A 14,067-nucleotide genomic window follows, 5' to 3' on the forward strand; every position below is an offset into this window, starting at 1 on the left:
TTAATTTCGCCGTGCAACGATGTCCGTTAAACGCGATCCCATAACGCAATGGGAACCCAGCCTTATTCTTCAATGGAGTATTGTGAAATAAAAGGTTGGACAAAGAAATGACATCACAATTCTTTTTTTTTTGTTAAATAATAGATCTTTATTTAGGTTACAAAAACGCAGACAAATCCGCATGAAAAAACGCATGAAAATCAGCACAAAAAACGCATCAAAAACGTGTGGATTTTTACCTGCGTTTTTTGCCAAGAGATGCAGATTCTGCGCAGAAAATTCTGCAGACAAATCTGCAACATGTGCACATACAATAACTGTTCACAATAACAGTAATTTTGACCAGGGGTGCCCACATTTTTATATATCACTGTATGTGTTTCTCCATTCTTCAGATTTTCTCTGTTGCTTGTATAGTTAGCACCTGTGTTCCAACTCACCCACTACCTGTCCATTAGTGACTGTCATGGGTTACATGCACAGCGTGACTGTGTACAATTGTCAGTTTTCTCACAAGACAGGCAACATATGACGAAACTGAATTCAAAGTAACGGCATCCATAAAACAGTATTCAATCACTAGTCCTAATCTGCCAAGAACTCCCAGGAGGAGGCAGTGAACCAGTAGCCTGCACCTGCCTAATGATCATCGTCATCAAAACTGTGATGGATACCAGGCTGGGCTTTTCAGAGTGGGATCTTTGATCTTCGCCATCTTCACACAAGTCTTGTCAATATAATAAGCAAGAGGAAAGGCCGTGCTGTCACATTGTGCTCTCTGGGCACCGGGGATCTACAGATTGTTCAAAGACGTCAGTGCAAGAGCTGCAAGGGAGTGAGACACAAAGGATGCATGGCTGTATTTATCTTCAGAATAAGGCAGCACTCCGACTTTGCTGTTCGAGACACAGGATTTCACAAACAACTTATTCGACCACTTCCTTTTCCATTTTCTCATTTTGATCTTTTCCATCTCCTGCTTCTCAAAGGCAACATGTTTTTTGGGGGGAGGGTTTCTTTTATAATGACTTGGTAGTATGGTTCCTCAAGTCAGTACGAGAACGGTAATAAACTTATATGTATGTATATATATATATATATATATATATATATATATATACTCGTATATATATATATTAGTGGTTAAAACTGTTTTAAAACTTTTTAAGAAAAAAAAATTGGTTTGTGTCACCATTTTCTGAGATCTGTAAATTTTTTATTTTTCCATCAATTGGTGCTCTGTGGGGGTGTGATTTTTACATGCTGAGCTTACATTTTTATATTTACCATTTTGGCATTTATTTCATGTTTCAATTGCTTTTATTGCATTTTTTGGTCAGGAGAGCAGCAATGAAAGAGAAAAGCCATTCTTACATTTTGCCTCTATTTTTCTTTCTTGCGTTTAAAGTGAACCTGTCAGCTGATACAAAGTGCCCGATTCAAGGGCAGCATGTATCATCTCAGCCAGAAATGCTTGACTCTGAAATGCTGCGGCGTTTCAGAGAAAAACATACTTTGAAAGCCACTGGAGACTGAGCCAGACAGGAGGGTCCCTGATGGCTCCTCGCTGCCCGCGATTGACAGGTCTCTCCCTATATACACACACTCAGGCAGAGACCTGTCGCTATAGGGCAGTAGGCAAGGGTGGAATGCTGCGGTCACACAATGGTGATTGCCCAGCACTGTGGCCCTGACCGGATAAATGAAAAGGGAGTATTTACAGGGGATAATAGTTTATGGTTGCATCGTGATGCCACCTGAGGTGTCTGGCCAGGGATGGCCAACGCTGCAAGTGGGGTCCCCAGGGGATAGTTGGTAATGCAAGATGTAACACTCCCATCAGCAGGAGCATATCCCTGTGGCAATGATGGGAGTTGTAGTGAGCAATGCAGTAGAAAGAAGCAAGGAGGCAAAGGAATTCAGTCTTTACCTTTACTGATGATGGATACATGTTTAATCCAAGGGTACTGGTCACTAAGTACAGGCTCTGGCCAGTCTGGAAGCAGCTGGAGTCTACTCCACCAAGTGGGTATAAGAAGCCTTCCTTTTTGTGCCTGTATGTTTGGAAATTCAGCAGGTTATGAGCTGATCTGTACTCCCTGCTTGTCTATACTGCAGCAGCTTCAGCCAGCATACATTGCGAGCCTCTTTGGAAGCTATACTCTTGGTCCCAGCTCTGAACTCTCTGTAATGTGTTGCTTCTAGTGCTGCAGGGGTGACCAGAGGACCTGCAGTGCCCCTCCCCCCTCCTCCCTCCTGATTCTGCTACCAGAATTTGCAATCCCTGGTAGCCTAGGGCTCTGGTGTCCTGTTCTTTTTGTAACCCTAGGGTGAGCTTTCCATAGCTCAAACTCCTGTAAACTCCATGTACTTCTCTTCCCTTCCTCACACTACACTCTCTCTCTCTTTCTCCTCCCCCCAGCTGGAAGAGGCAGTCACTAGGGTTGAGCAAAACGGGTCGTTCATTTTCAAAAGTCGCCGACTTTTGGCAAAGTCGGGTTTCATGAAACCCGATCCGACCCCTGTGCGGGGTCGGCCATGCGGTACGCGACTTTCGCGCCAAAGTCGCGTTTCAATGACGCGAAAAGCGCCATTTCTCAGCCAATGAAGGTGAACGCAGAGTGTAGGCAGCGTGATGACATAGGTCCTGGTCCCCACCATCTTAGAGAAGGGCATTGCAGTGATTGGCTTGCTGTCTGCGGCGTCACAGGGGCTATAAAGGGGCGTTCCCGCCGACCGCCATGTTACTGCTGCTGATCTGAGCTTAGGGAGAGGTTGCTGCCGCTTCGTCAGAAGCAGGGATAGCGTTAGGCAGGGTCCATTAACCACCAAACCGCTTGTGCTGTAGCGATTTCCACTGTCCAACACCACCTTCGGTGTGCAGGGACAGTGGAAGCTACATTTTTTTTTTTCCCTCAGCGCTGTAGCTCATTGGGCTGCCCTAGAAGGCTCCCTGATAGCTGCATTGCTGTGTGTACGCCGCTGTGCAAACCAACTGCTTTTTTCAAAGCACAAATCCTCTTGTTCCTTCCGTTCTGCACAGCTATCTTGTTTGTTTGTCCACACTTTTTATTTAATTTGTGCATCAGTCCACTCCTTATTGCTGCCTGCCATACCTGGCTGAGATTACTGCAGGGAGATAGTAATTGTAGGACAGTCCCTGTTTTTATTTATTTTTTTTTGTGGGAGATTAAGATTGGCATTTCTGCTAGAGTGCCATCCCTGTCTGTGTCATCTCTCACTCAGTGGGCCATAGAAAGCCTATTTATTTTTTTGCTTGATTTGGGTTCTAAATTCTACCTGAAAAAATCACTACATCAATCAGTGGGAGAAAAATATTGGCCTCTGGGCTTGTGTGCCACTCCTGACTCCTGTGTGTGCCATCTCTCACTCAGTGGGCCATAGAAAGCCTATTTATTTTTTTGCTTGATTTGGGTTCTAAAATCTACCTGAAAAAATCACTACATCAATCAGTGGGAGAAAAATATTGGCCTCTGGGCTTGTGTGCCACTCCTGACTCCTGTGTGTGCCATCTCTCACTCAGTGGGCCATAGAAAACCTATTTATTTTTTTGCTTGATTTGGGTTCTAAAATCTACCTGAAAAAATCACTACATCAATCAGTGGGAGAAAAATATTGGCCTCTGGGCTTGTGTGCCACTCCTGACTCCTGTGTGTGCCATCTCTCACTCAGTGGGCCATAGAAGGCCTATTTATTTTTTTGCTTGATTTGGGTTCTAATATCTACCTGAAAAAATCACTACATCAATCAGTGGGAGAAAAATATTGGCCTCTGGGCTTGTGTGCCACTCCTGACTCCTGTGTGTGCCATCTCTCACTCAGTGGGCCATAGAAAGCCTATTTATTTTTTTGCTTGATTTGGGTTCTAAAATCTACCTGAAAAAATCACTACATCAATCAGTGGGAGATAAATATTGGCCTCTGGGCTTGTGTGCCACTCCTGACTCCTGTGTGTGCCATCTCTCACTCAGTGGGGCATAGAAAGCCTTTTTTATTTTTATTTGGTTTCTAAATTGTCCCTGAAAAAATAATTTTATTTTATTTGGTTTCTAAAGTCTCCCTGAAAAAAAAAAAAAATAAGTGGGAGATTAATATTGACATTTGTGCTTGAGTGACAGTCCTGCGTGTGTGGCATCTCTGTGATTTGGTGCCACAGAAAACAGAGTGTGTAACATTGTGCCTGATTTTCCTTGTGGTCTCACCAACCTGTAAAGGGATATTGAAATCATACTGAAGTTATAGCTCACCGTGCAAGTTGTTTGACAGCAACAAATAAAGTTACTTTGGTTAAGTTTTTAAAACAATGAGGAAGTCTGGTGCAAGAGGTCGTGGCCGTGGGCGTTCATTGTCAGCTGGTAATGATGGTAGTGGTAGTGGAGCATCAGGTGGTCGTGGGAAAAAAAATATTCCACCTAAGTCTGGAGCTGTGGAGCCAGGTTCGTCGTCTGGCTACACAAGGCCTCGAACGCTCTCTTTTCTGGGAGTAGGAAAACCGCTTTTAAAGCCGGAGCAGCAACAGCAAGTTTTGGCTTACCTTGCAGACTCAGCCTCTAGCTATTTTGCCTCCTCTTCTGAAACTGGTAAATGTAAAAGCAGCGCGTCGCTTGTGGATGTTCACGGTCAGGGACAAGTCGCTTCCTTGTCCTCTTCAGCAAAAACAACAACAAGAGAGAAGGATGCAGCAGGCGACACAACGGGTTACTCCATGGAGCTCTTTACACATACCGTCCCTGGCTTAGAAAGTGAAACACTTAACAGGCCATGCCCATTACAAGTAGATTCTGACATGGAGTGCACTGATGCACAGCCACAGCCAGACTACTATGCTGGTCCTTTGACTCAGACCACAACACTGCCCTCTCAGGGTACTGATCCACAATCAGACCCTGATGAGACTATGTTGCCCCGTCACGAACGCTATACCACCGACCGACACGGTGACATAGACGAAGTTGCACACGAGCTAGAAGAGGAGGTAATAGATGACCCAGTTGTTGACCCCGATTGGCAGCCATTGGGGGAACAGGGTGCAGGCGGCAGTAGTTCAGAAGCGGAGGTGGAGGAGGGGCCGCAGCAGGCATCAACATCGCAACAGGTTCCATCTGCCGGGCTCGTATCTGGCCCAAAACGCGTGTCAAAGCCAAAACCTGTTGGAGGACAGCGTGGCCATCCGGTTAAAGCTCAGTCTGCAATCCCTGAAAAGGGATCCGATGCTAGGAAGAGTGCAGTCTGGCATTTTTTTAAACAACATCCAATTGATCAGCGCAAAGTCATCTGTCAAAAATGTTCAACTAGCTTAAGCAGAGGTCAGAATCTGAAAAGTCTCAATACAAGTTGCATGCATAGACATTTAACCACCATGCATTTTCAAGCCTGGACTAACTACCAAACGTCCCTTAAGGTTGTAGCACCCTCGGCCAATGAAGCTAGTCCGCAACGCAACATCCCTTCCGTCACTGTAAGGCCACCATTTTCCGCACCACCGGCAGTATCTGTGCAGGTTTCTTTGCCAGCCAAAAGCAGTCAGGGTCAGGGAATCACCAGTTTTGTAGGAGGAAATATTGCATCTAGGGCACCGGCGAAAACAATACCGTCTCCAACCGTCTCTCAGTCTGCCATGTCCACCGGCACACCCGCTAGTTCCACGATCTCCAGCTCTCCAGTCCAGCTCACCCTACATGAGACTCTGGTTAGAAAAAGGAAGTACTTATCCTCGCATCCGCGTACACAGGGTTTTAACGCCCACATAGCTAGACTAATCTCGTTAGAGATGATGCCCTACCGGTTAGTTGAAAGCGAAGCTTTCAAAGCCCTGATGGAGTACGCTGAACCACGCTACGAGCTACCCAGTCGACACTTTTTTTTCCAGAAAAGCCATCCCAGCCCTGCACCAGCATGTTAAACAGCGCATCGTCCATGCACTCAGGCAATCTGTGAGTACAAAGGTGCACCTGACTACAGATGCATGGACCAGTAGGCATGGCCAGGGACGTTACGTGTCCATCACGGCACACTGGGTGAATGTGGTGGATGCAGGGTCCACAGGGGACATCAATTTCGGGACATTTGTGCCTAGCCCACGGTCTAGGAAACAGTTGGCTGTAGGCGTTCGCACCCCCTCCTCCTCCTCCTCGTCCTCCTGCAGAAGCGACAGCTCTTCCACAGACCGCAGGCGGCCAACCACTCCATCGGCAGCTGACACTGTTGCACACCAGTTGTCCCATTATGGGCCAGCTACTGGCAAGCGTCAGCAGGCTGTATTGGCTATGAAGTGTTTAGGCGACAACAGACACACCGCGGAAGTTCTGTCCGAGTTCTTGCAACAAGAAACGCAGTCGTGGCTGGGCACAGTAGATCTTGAGGCAGGCAAGGTAGTGAGTGATAACGGAAGGAATTTCATGGCTGCCATCTCCCTTTCCCAACTGAAACACATTCCTTGCCTGGCTCACACCTTAAACCTGGTGGTGCAGTGCTTATTGAAAACTTATCCTGGGTTCTCCGACCTGCTCCTCAAAGTGCGTGGACTTTGCTCACATATCCGACGTTCGCCTGTACACTCCAGCCGTATGCAGACCTATCAGCGGTCTTTGAACCTTCCCCAGCATCGCCTAATCATAGACGTTGCAACAAGGTGGAACTCAACACTGCACATGCTTCAGAGACTGTGCCAACAGAGGCGGGCTGTTATGTTTTTGTGGGAGGATACACATACACGGGCAGGCAGTAGGATGGCAGACATGGAGTTGTCAGGTGTGCAGTGGTCGAAGATACAAGACATGTGTCAAGTCCTTCAGTGTTTTGAGGAATGCACACGGCTGGTTAGTGCAGACAACGCCATAATAAGCATGAGCATCCCCCTAATGTGTCTGCTGATGCAAAGTTTGACGCACATAAAGGATCAGGCGTCTGCACCAGAGGAAGAGGAAAGCCTTGATGACAGTCAGCCATTGTCTGGTCAGGGCAGTGTACAGGACGAGGTAGCGGGCGAAGAGGAGGTGGAGGACGAGGAGGATGATGGGGATGAGTATATTTTTAATGAGGAAGCTTTCCCGGGGGCACTGGAAATTGGTTGCGTGGCAAGGCTGGGTTCTGGTTTTTTGAGGGACACAAGTGACGTAGATTTGCCTGAAACTGCCCCTCAACCAATCACAACCGCAGATTTGACAACTGGAACTTTGGCCCACATGGCGGATTATGCCTTACGTATCCTCAAAAGGGACGCACGCATTACTAAAATGATGAACGATGACGATTACTGGTTGGCCTGCCTCCTTGATCCACGCTATAAAGGCAAATTGCAAAATATTATGCCACATGAGAACTTGGAACTAATATTAGCAACCAAACAATCAACTCTTGTTGACCGTTTGCTTCAGGCATTCCCAGCACACAGCGCCCGTGATCGTTCTCACACGAGCTCCAGGGGGCAGCAGACCAGGAGTGTTAGGGGTGCACACATCAGAAGTGGCATTGGACAGAGGGGTTTTCTGACCAGGTTGTGGAGTGATTTTGCTATGACCGCAGACAGGACAGGTACTGCTGCATCAATTGAAAGTGACAGGAGACAACATTTGTCCAGTATGGTTACTAACTATTTTTCATCCCTTATCGATGTTCTCCCTCAACCGTCATTCCCATTTGATTACTGGGCATCAAAATTAGACACCTGGCCAGAATTAGCAGAATATGCATTGCAGGAGCTTGCTTGCCCGGCAGCTAGTGTCCTATCAGAAAGAGTATTCAGTGCTGCAGGTTCAATATTAACCGAAAAAAGGGCTCGTCTGGCTACCCAAAATGTTGATGATCTAACATTCATTAAAATGAACCACAACTGGATTTCGAATTCTTTTGCCCCACCTTGCCCGGCCGACACCTAGCTTTCCTATGAAAAGCTCTTGCCTGTGGACTACTGTGAATTACTTTTCTAATGTCTAATTTGCTGCAGCTGATTGTCCAGCATACGACATGTTTACACCTCCCTAAATGGCCAAACTCCCCACACGGGGCCGTGGTATCGCGACTTGGCGCAAGCACCCGTGAGAGTGCTGTTTGTCTGAAGAGGTGGGTGTGCCCGCTTTTGGTCGACGGCACTGCCACTGGGTCCCTCATAGTACAATAAAGTGTCTCTGGCGGTGGTGGTGCGCACCCAACATCAGACACACTGTTGTAACATGAGGGGCCCTGGGCCTGTACCGCCGGCCACAAGAGAGTTCACCCACCCCCAGGTCAAACATTGCTCTACCACTTCCACAGTTATCTCTCACACTTCCACCAATGTTTAGTCTATGCGCTGACATCCTTCCATTCCTGCCACTGACAATACCATTGTGTTGACATGTATGATGGTACTTAACATAGACAGGGGCAGTGTCCTCTATTTACCACAGTAAATACTTTGCGCTAAATTAGTAGGTCTGAAACTACGCAGAGGATCCCACCCCTGTACCTAATGATTGCACCCTTTAGTGTTTTCGTTTTGTTTTAATGTGAGACATTCACATTTATTTATTGTTTTGGACTACTAACTGGCAGACACTCATTACAATCGGCCTCCGCTAACCAGACCACTGCTGCCCGTGTACCCCTGGAACCAATTATAAAGTGCCTACAGCCTGTCCAATTTTATTATGTTAGGCCTTCGAAGCCTGTCTGCGGTCCCTCCTTCCACTAGGCCTCCACTGACCTGTCTACTGCTGCCCGTGTACCCCTGGAAACAATCATAAATTGCCTACAGCCAGCCCATTTTATTATGTTAGGCCTTCGAAGCCTGTCTGCGGTCCCTCCTTCCACTAGGCCTCCACTGACCTGTCTACTGCTGCCCGTGTACCCCTGGAACCAATTATAAAGTGCCTACAGCCTGTCCAATTTTATTATGTTAGGCCTTCGAAGCCTGTCTGCGGTCCCTCCTTCCACTAGGCCTCCACTGACCTGTCTACTGCTGCCCGTGTACCCCTGGAAACAATCATAAATTGCCTACAGCCAGCCCATTTTATTATGTTAGGCCTTCGAAGCCTGTCTGCGGTCCCTCCTTCCACTAGGCCTCCACTGACCTGTCTACTGCTGCCCGTGTACCCCTGGAACCAATTTTAAATTGCCGCCAGCCCATTTTATTATGTTAGGCCTTCGAAGCCTGTCTGCGGTCCCTCCTTCCACTAGGCCTCCACTGACCAGACCACTGCTGCCCGTGTACCCCTGGAACCAATTTTAAATTGCCTACAGCCAGCCCATTTTATTATGTTAGGCCTTCGAAGCCTGTCTGCGGCCCGTTCTTTCTACTACTACTACACTGACCAGTCTACTGCTGCCTGTGTACCCCTGGAACCTATTTAAAAGTGCCTACAGCCCAATATTTTTTTATGTTAGGCCTTCGAAGCCTGTCTGCGGCCAGTTCTTTCTACTACTCCTACACTGACCAGACCACTGCTGCCCGTGTACCCCTGGAACCTATTTTTTATTGCATAGAGCATCCTTTTTTTAATAGTAGGCGTACAAAGTCTGTCTGCGGTCTACTATTGAAATTGTCCTCCACTGCCCAGAGCAATGCTGCCTGTGTACCCCTGTAACCTTTTTTAAGCTGCAGTGAGCCACATTTTTGGTTTAAGGCCTACTACCTGTGTCTGTCTGCGCCACTCAATTCAGCTGTGTTCCTTTTAAAAAAGCTGAGCGTCAATAGTCTTGTTTTCAGCCTCTAGGAATTTTAAAACTGCATTGGGGCTACAACTTTGGTAGGGCCTACTAACGGTGTCTGCCGCCCCAAGGTGTGCCCCAGGTTTCGTCCACATTGCTTCGATCTTCCTACTCTCTTTTAGTAGTTGTTGGAAACTACACTGCATTAGGCCTACAAATTGGGTATGGGGTGTAGAGACGGTGTGTTCCACTCCAAGGTGTTTTCCAGGTTGCCTTTCCTGAGCTTCTATCTTCAGGCTCTCGTTTAGTAGTTGTTGGAAACTACACTGCATTAGGCCTACAAATTGGGTATGGGGTGTAGAGACGGTGTGTTCCACTCCAAGGTGTTCCCCAGGTTTCCTCGCCATTGCTTCAATCTTAATGCTCTCGTTTAGTACTTGTTGGAAACTACACTGCATTAGGCCTACAAATTCCTCGCCATTGCTTCGATCTTCTGGCTCTCGTTTAGTAGTTGTTGGAAACTACACTGCATTAGGCCTACAAATTGGGTATTGGGTGTAGAGAGATGGTGTGTTACACTCCAAGGTGTTCCCCAGGTTTCCTCGCCATTGCTTCGATCTTCTGGCTCTCGTTTAGTAGTTGTTGGAAACTACACTGCATTAGGCCTACAAATTGGGTATGGGGTGTAGAGACGGTGTGTTCCACTCCAAGGTGTTCTCCAGGTTGCCTTTCCTGAGCTTCTATCTTCAGGCTCTCGTTTAGTAGTTGTTGGAAACTACACTGCATTAGGCCTACAAATTGGGTATGGGGTGTAGAGACGGTGTGTTACACTCCAAGGTGTTCCCCAGGTTTCCTCGCCATTGCTTCGATCTTAATGCTCTCGTTTAGTAGTTGTTGGAAACTACACTGCATTAGGCCTACAAATTCCTCGCCATTGCTTCGATCTTCTGGCTCTTGTTTAGTAGTTGTTGGAAACTACACTGCATTAGGCCTACAAATTGGGTATGGGGTGTAGAGAGATGGTGTGTTACACTCCAAGGTGTTCCCCAGGTTTCCTCGCCATTGCTTCGATCTTCTGGCTCTCGTTTAGTAGTTGTTGGAAACTACACTGCATTAGGCCTACAAATTGGGTATGGGGTGTAGAGAGATGGTGTGTTACACGCCAAGGTGTTCCCCAGGTTTCCTCGCCATTGCTTCGATCTTAATGCTCTCGTTTAGTAGTTGTTGGAAACTACACTGCATTAGGCCTACAAATTGGGTATGGGGTGTAGATACGGTGTGTTCCACTCCAAGGTGTTCTCCAGGTTGCCTTTCCTGAGCTTCTATCTTCAGGCTCTCGTTTAGTAGTTGTTGGAAACTACACTGCATTAGGCCTACAAATTGGGTATGGGGTGTAGAGAGATGGTGTGTTACACTCCAAGGTGTTCCCCAGGTTTCGTCCACATTGCTTCGGTCTTCCGACTCTCGTTTAGTAGTTGTAGAAAACTACACTGCATTAGGCCTACAAATTGGGTATGGGGTGTAGAGAGATGGTGTGTTACACTCCAAGGTGTTCCCCAGGTTTCGTCAACATTGCTTCGGTCTTCCGACTCTCGTTTAGTAGTTGTAGAAAACTACACTGCATTAGGCCTACAAATTGGGTATGGGGTGTAGAGAGATGGTGTGTTACACTCCAAGGTGTTCCCAAGGTTTCATCCACATTGCTTCGGTCTTCCGACTCTCGTTTAGTAGTTGTAGAAAACTACACTGCATTAGACCTACAAATTGGGTATGGGGTGTAGAGACGGTGTGTTCCACTCCAAGGTGTTCCCCAGGTTTCCTCTCCATTGCTTCAATCTTAATGCTCTCGTTTAGTAGTTGTTGGAAACTACACTGCATTAGGCCTACAAATTGGGTATGGGGTGTAGAGACGGTGTGTTCCACTCCAAGGTGTTCTCCAGGTTGCCTTTCCTGAGCTTCTATCTTCAGGCTCTCGTTTAGTAGTTGTTGGAAACTACACTGCATTAGGCCTACAAATTGGGTATGGGGTGTAGAGAGATGGTGTGTTACACTCCAAGGTGTTCCCCAGGTTTCGTCCACATTGCTTCGGTCTTCCGACTCTCGTTTAGTAGTTGTAGAAAACTACACTGCATTAGGCCTACAAATTGGGTATGGGGTGTAGAGACGGTGTGTTCCACTCCAAGGTGTTCCCCAGGTTTCCTCTCCATTGCTTCAATCTTAATGCTCTCGTTTAGTAGTTGTTGGAAACTACACTGCATTAGGCCTACAAATTGGGTATGGGGTGTAGAGACGGTGTGTTCCACTCCAAGGTGTTCTCCAGGTTGCCTTTCCTGAGTTTCTATCTTCAGGCTCTTGTTAAATAGTGGTTAAATGGAACAACTGCATTTGGCGTACTAGTTGGGTTGGGGCCTACTAACAGTGTCTGCCGCTCCTTGCTGTTCTCCTGGTTTCCTGTCCTGAAATTCCATTTTCAGGCTCTCGTTAAGTAGTTGTTAATGTTAGACTGCATTTGGCCTACTAGTTGGGTTGGGGCCTACTATCGGTGTCTGCCACTCCTTGCTGTTCTCCTCCACTGAACAAAGGTGTGCCGCCTGTTTACTACGGTTGCCAATTTTGAACTGCATTTCGACTACTTACTGATTTGGGCCTACTCTCTGTGTCAGCCTCTCATTCCAGTTGTCCTTCACTGCAATGCCCCCTGGTTAGTCCTGTGTTACCAATTTTGAACTGCATTTAGCCAACTTTATTCTTTGGGCCTATATCTGTGTTTCCTCCTCATCCTGCCCATTGCCCAGCCAGTGATAGATGAGTCTGCTGGTACATTGACCCATAACGCAAAATTCCCCGTGCACGCTACACAGCAAGATTGTGACCCTGCTGAAAGTCAGGTTCCTCTTCCCGCATACCATACCACCTAACACGGGGACAAAGAGGAAGGTGCAGATGAAAGTGCAGGTTCCTTCATCAGGTGAGGGGAGGAATACTAGTTGGCGACGTCACTGGCACAGGGCCTCTCATAGTACGCAAAAGTGTTGCTGCCGGTGGGAGGCGCCCCCGCCGTGCAAACACACCGCTGTACTTTGAGGGGCCCTGTGCCAGTGCCAATGCCAACGAGTGGGCCCCCCCTGCTTGCTCAGGATCACAGCACTTGCAAAGTTGAAATACTTACCTCTCCCTGCTCCACTGCCGTGACGTGGTCCAGATTTCCTGGGCCCACTAATTACTTAAACCAGCCCTACCCCCCACAACTTTAGCCAAATGACCCCCAATTTCAAATGCCTTCCAATTATTATAAGGTAAATTACGATTGACAAGCTTCTGTAACAAGAATGGATGTTTTTGCCATTAAAATGGGCAGTGTAGGTGTTTTCCTGGCCTCCACTCACTGCCGACTATGCTCCCCCATTGACTTGCATTGGGTTTCGTGTTTCGGGCGATACCCGACTTTTCGCGATAATCGGCCGATTCCACTCGACTCGACTTCTAAGATAGTCGGGTTTCGCGAAACATGGCTCGACTCTAAAAAGGTCAAGGTCGCTCAACCCTAGCAGTCACCCTACAAACTAGGAGCTTGTGCTCCCCCTTCTGGTCAGGGATCAGACTTGTGTGTGGATCTGTGGTTTACTTACTATAGGGAGCTCCATTTACCTCCAGACATGATACCACCACTGGTTAGGGAGGTGATACCATTGTGGCAGCCGGACCTCAAGGGCGCCACAGGAACAGCCGGGGACCCACCTAGTCCCCAGTGCAGCTCGGTCCCTGGAGGCTTTTAAAGTATGTTTTTCTCTAAAATGCCACAGTGTCTTCGAGGCAAACAAACCTGATTGAGATCATACAGCCAGTGTCTGATGGAATTTGCTCCGTAAACTCACAGCAACTACATGCCATAAATTTGTTATGTGGTCGTTTTCAGGTTAACAAAAGAAATACAGTAGAATCTTTATCATTTCTGATACAGGAGAGCAGTGCTCTCATCATCATTCTCACGGGTGAAAATATAATAGTTGTATAGTGAAAACTTCTTCAACTTTGGTTTTAATTCCTCACCATTTTTCACACAAAACTTGAAGGAAAGCATGGTCTCCCTTTCTCTTCCCAAAAATAAAGTTAAAACATGTCCGATATGTTTTTATGCAGTTTGACAAACAGGAGAGCCAGAGCAGAGGCACAACGTCCCAACATTTGTCAGCATGTCTGTTGCTAAAAAAACGATTATACCTGATAATAGGCAGAGGGCAGCAATTTAGAAGGGAGACACTAGTGGCCAGCACTCCCTAAACCCGCCTCAAAAATCACTGCAGAAATGCCCCACAAAATGTCAAAATAATATTGCTGTGCACATGTTCCATCTCATGTCGCCACTTCAGGGTTCGGAAAGTGACATGCTCGTTGCCTGTCTGGCTTCTACTGGGAAGCG

This window comes from Ranitomeya imitator, chromosome 2, assembly GCF_032444005.1.
Source record: "Ranitomeya imitator isolate aRanImi1 chromosome 2, aRanImi1.pri, whole genome shotgun sequence".
NCBI classification, from domain to species: domain Eukaryota; kingdom Metazoa; phylum Chordata; class Amphibia; order Anura; family Dendrobatidae; genus Ranitomeya; species Ranitomeya imitator.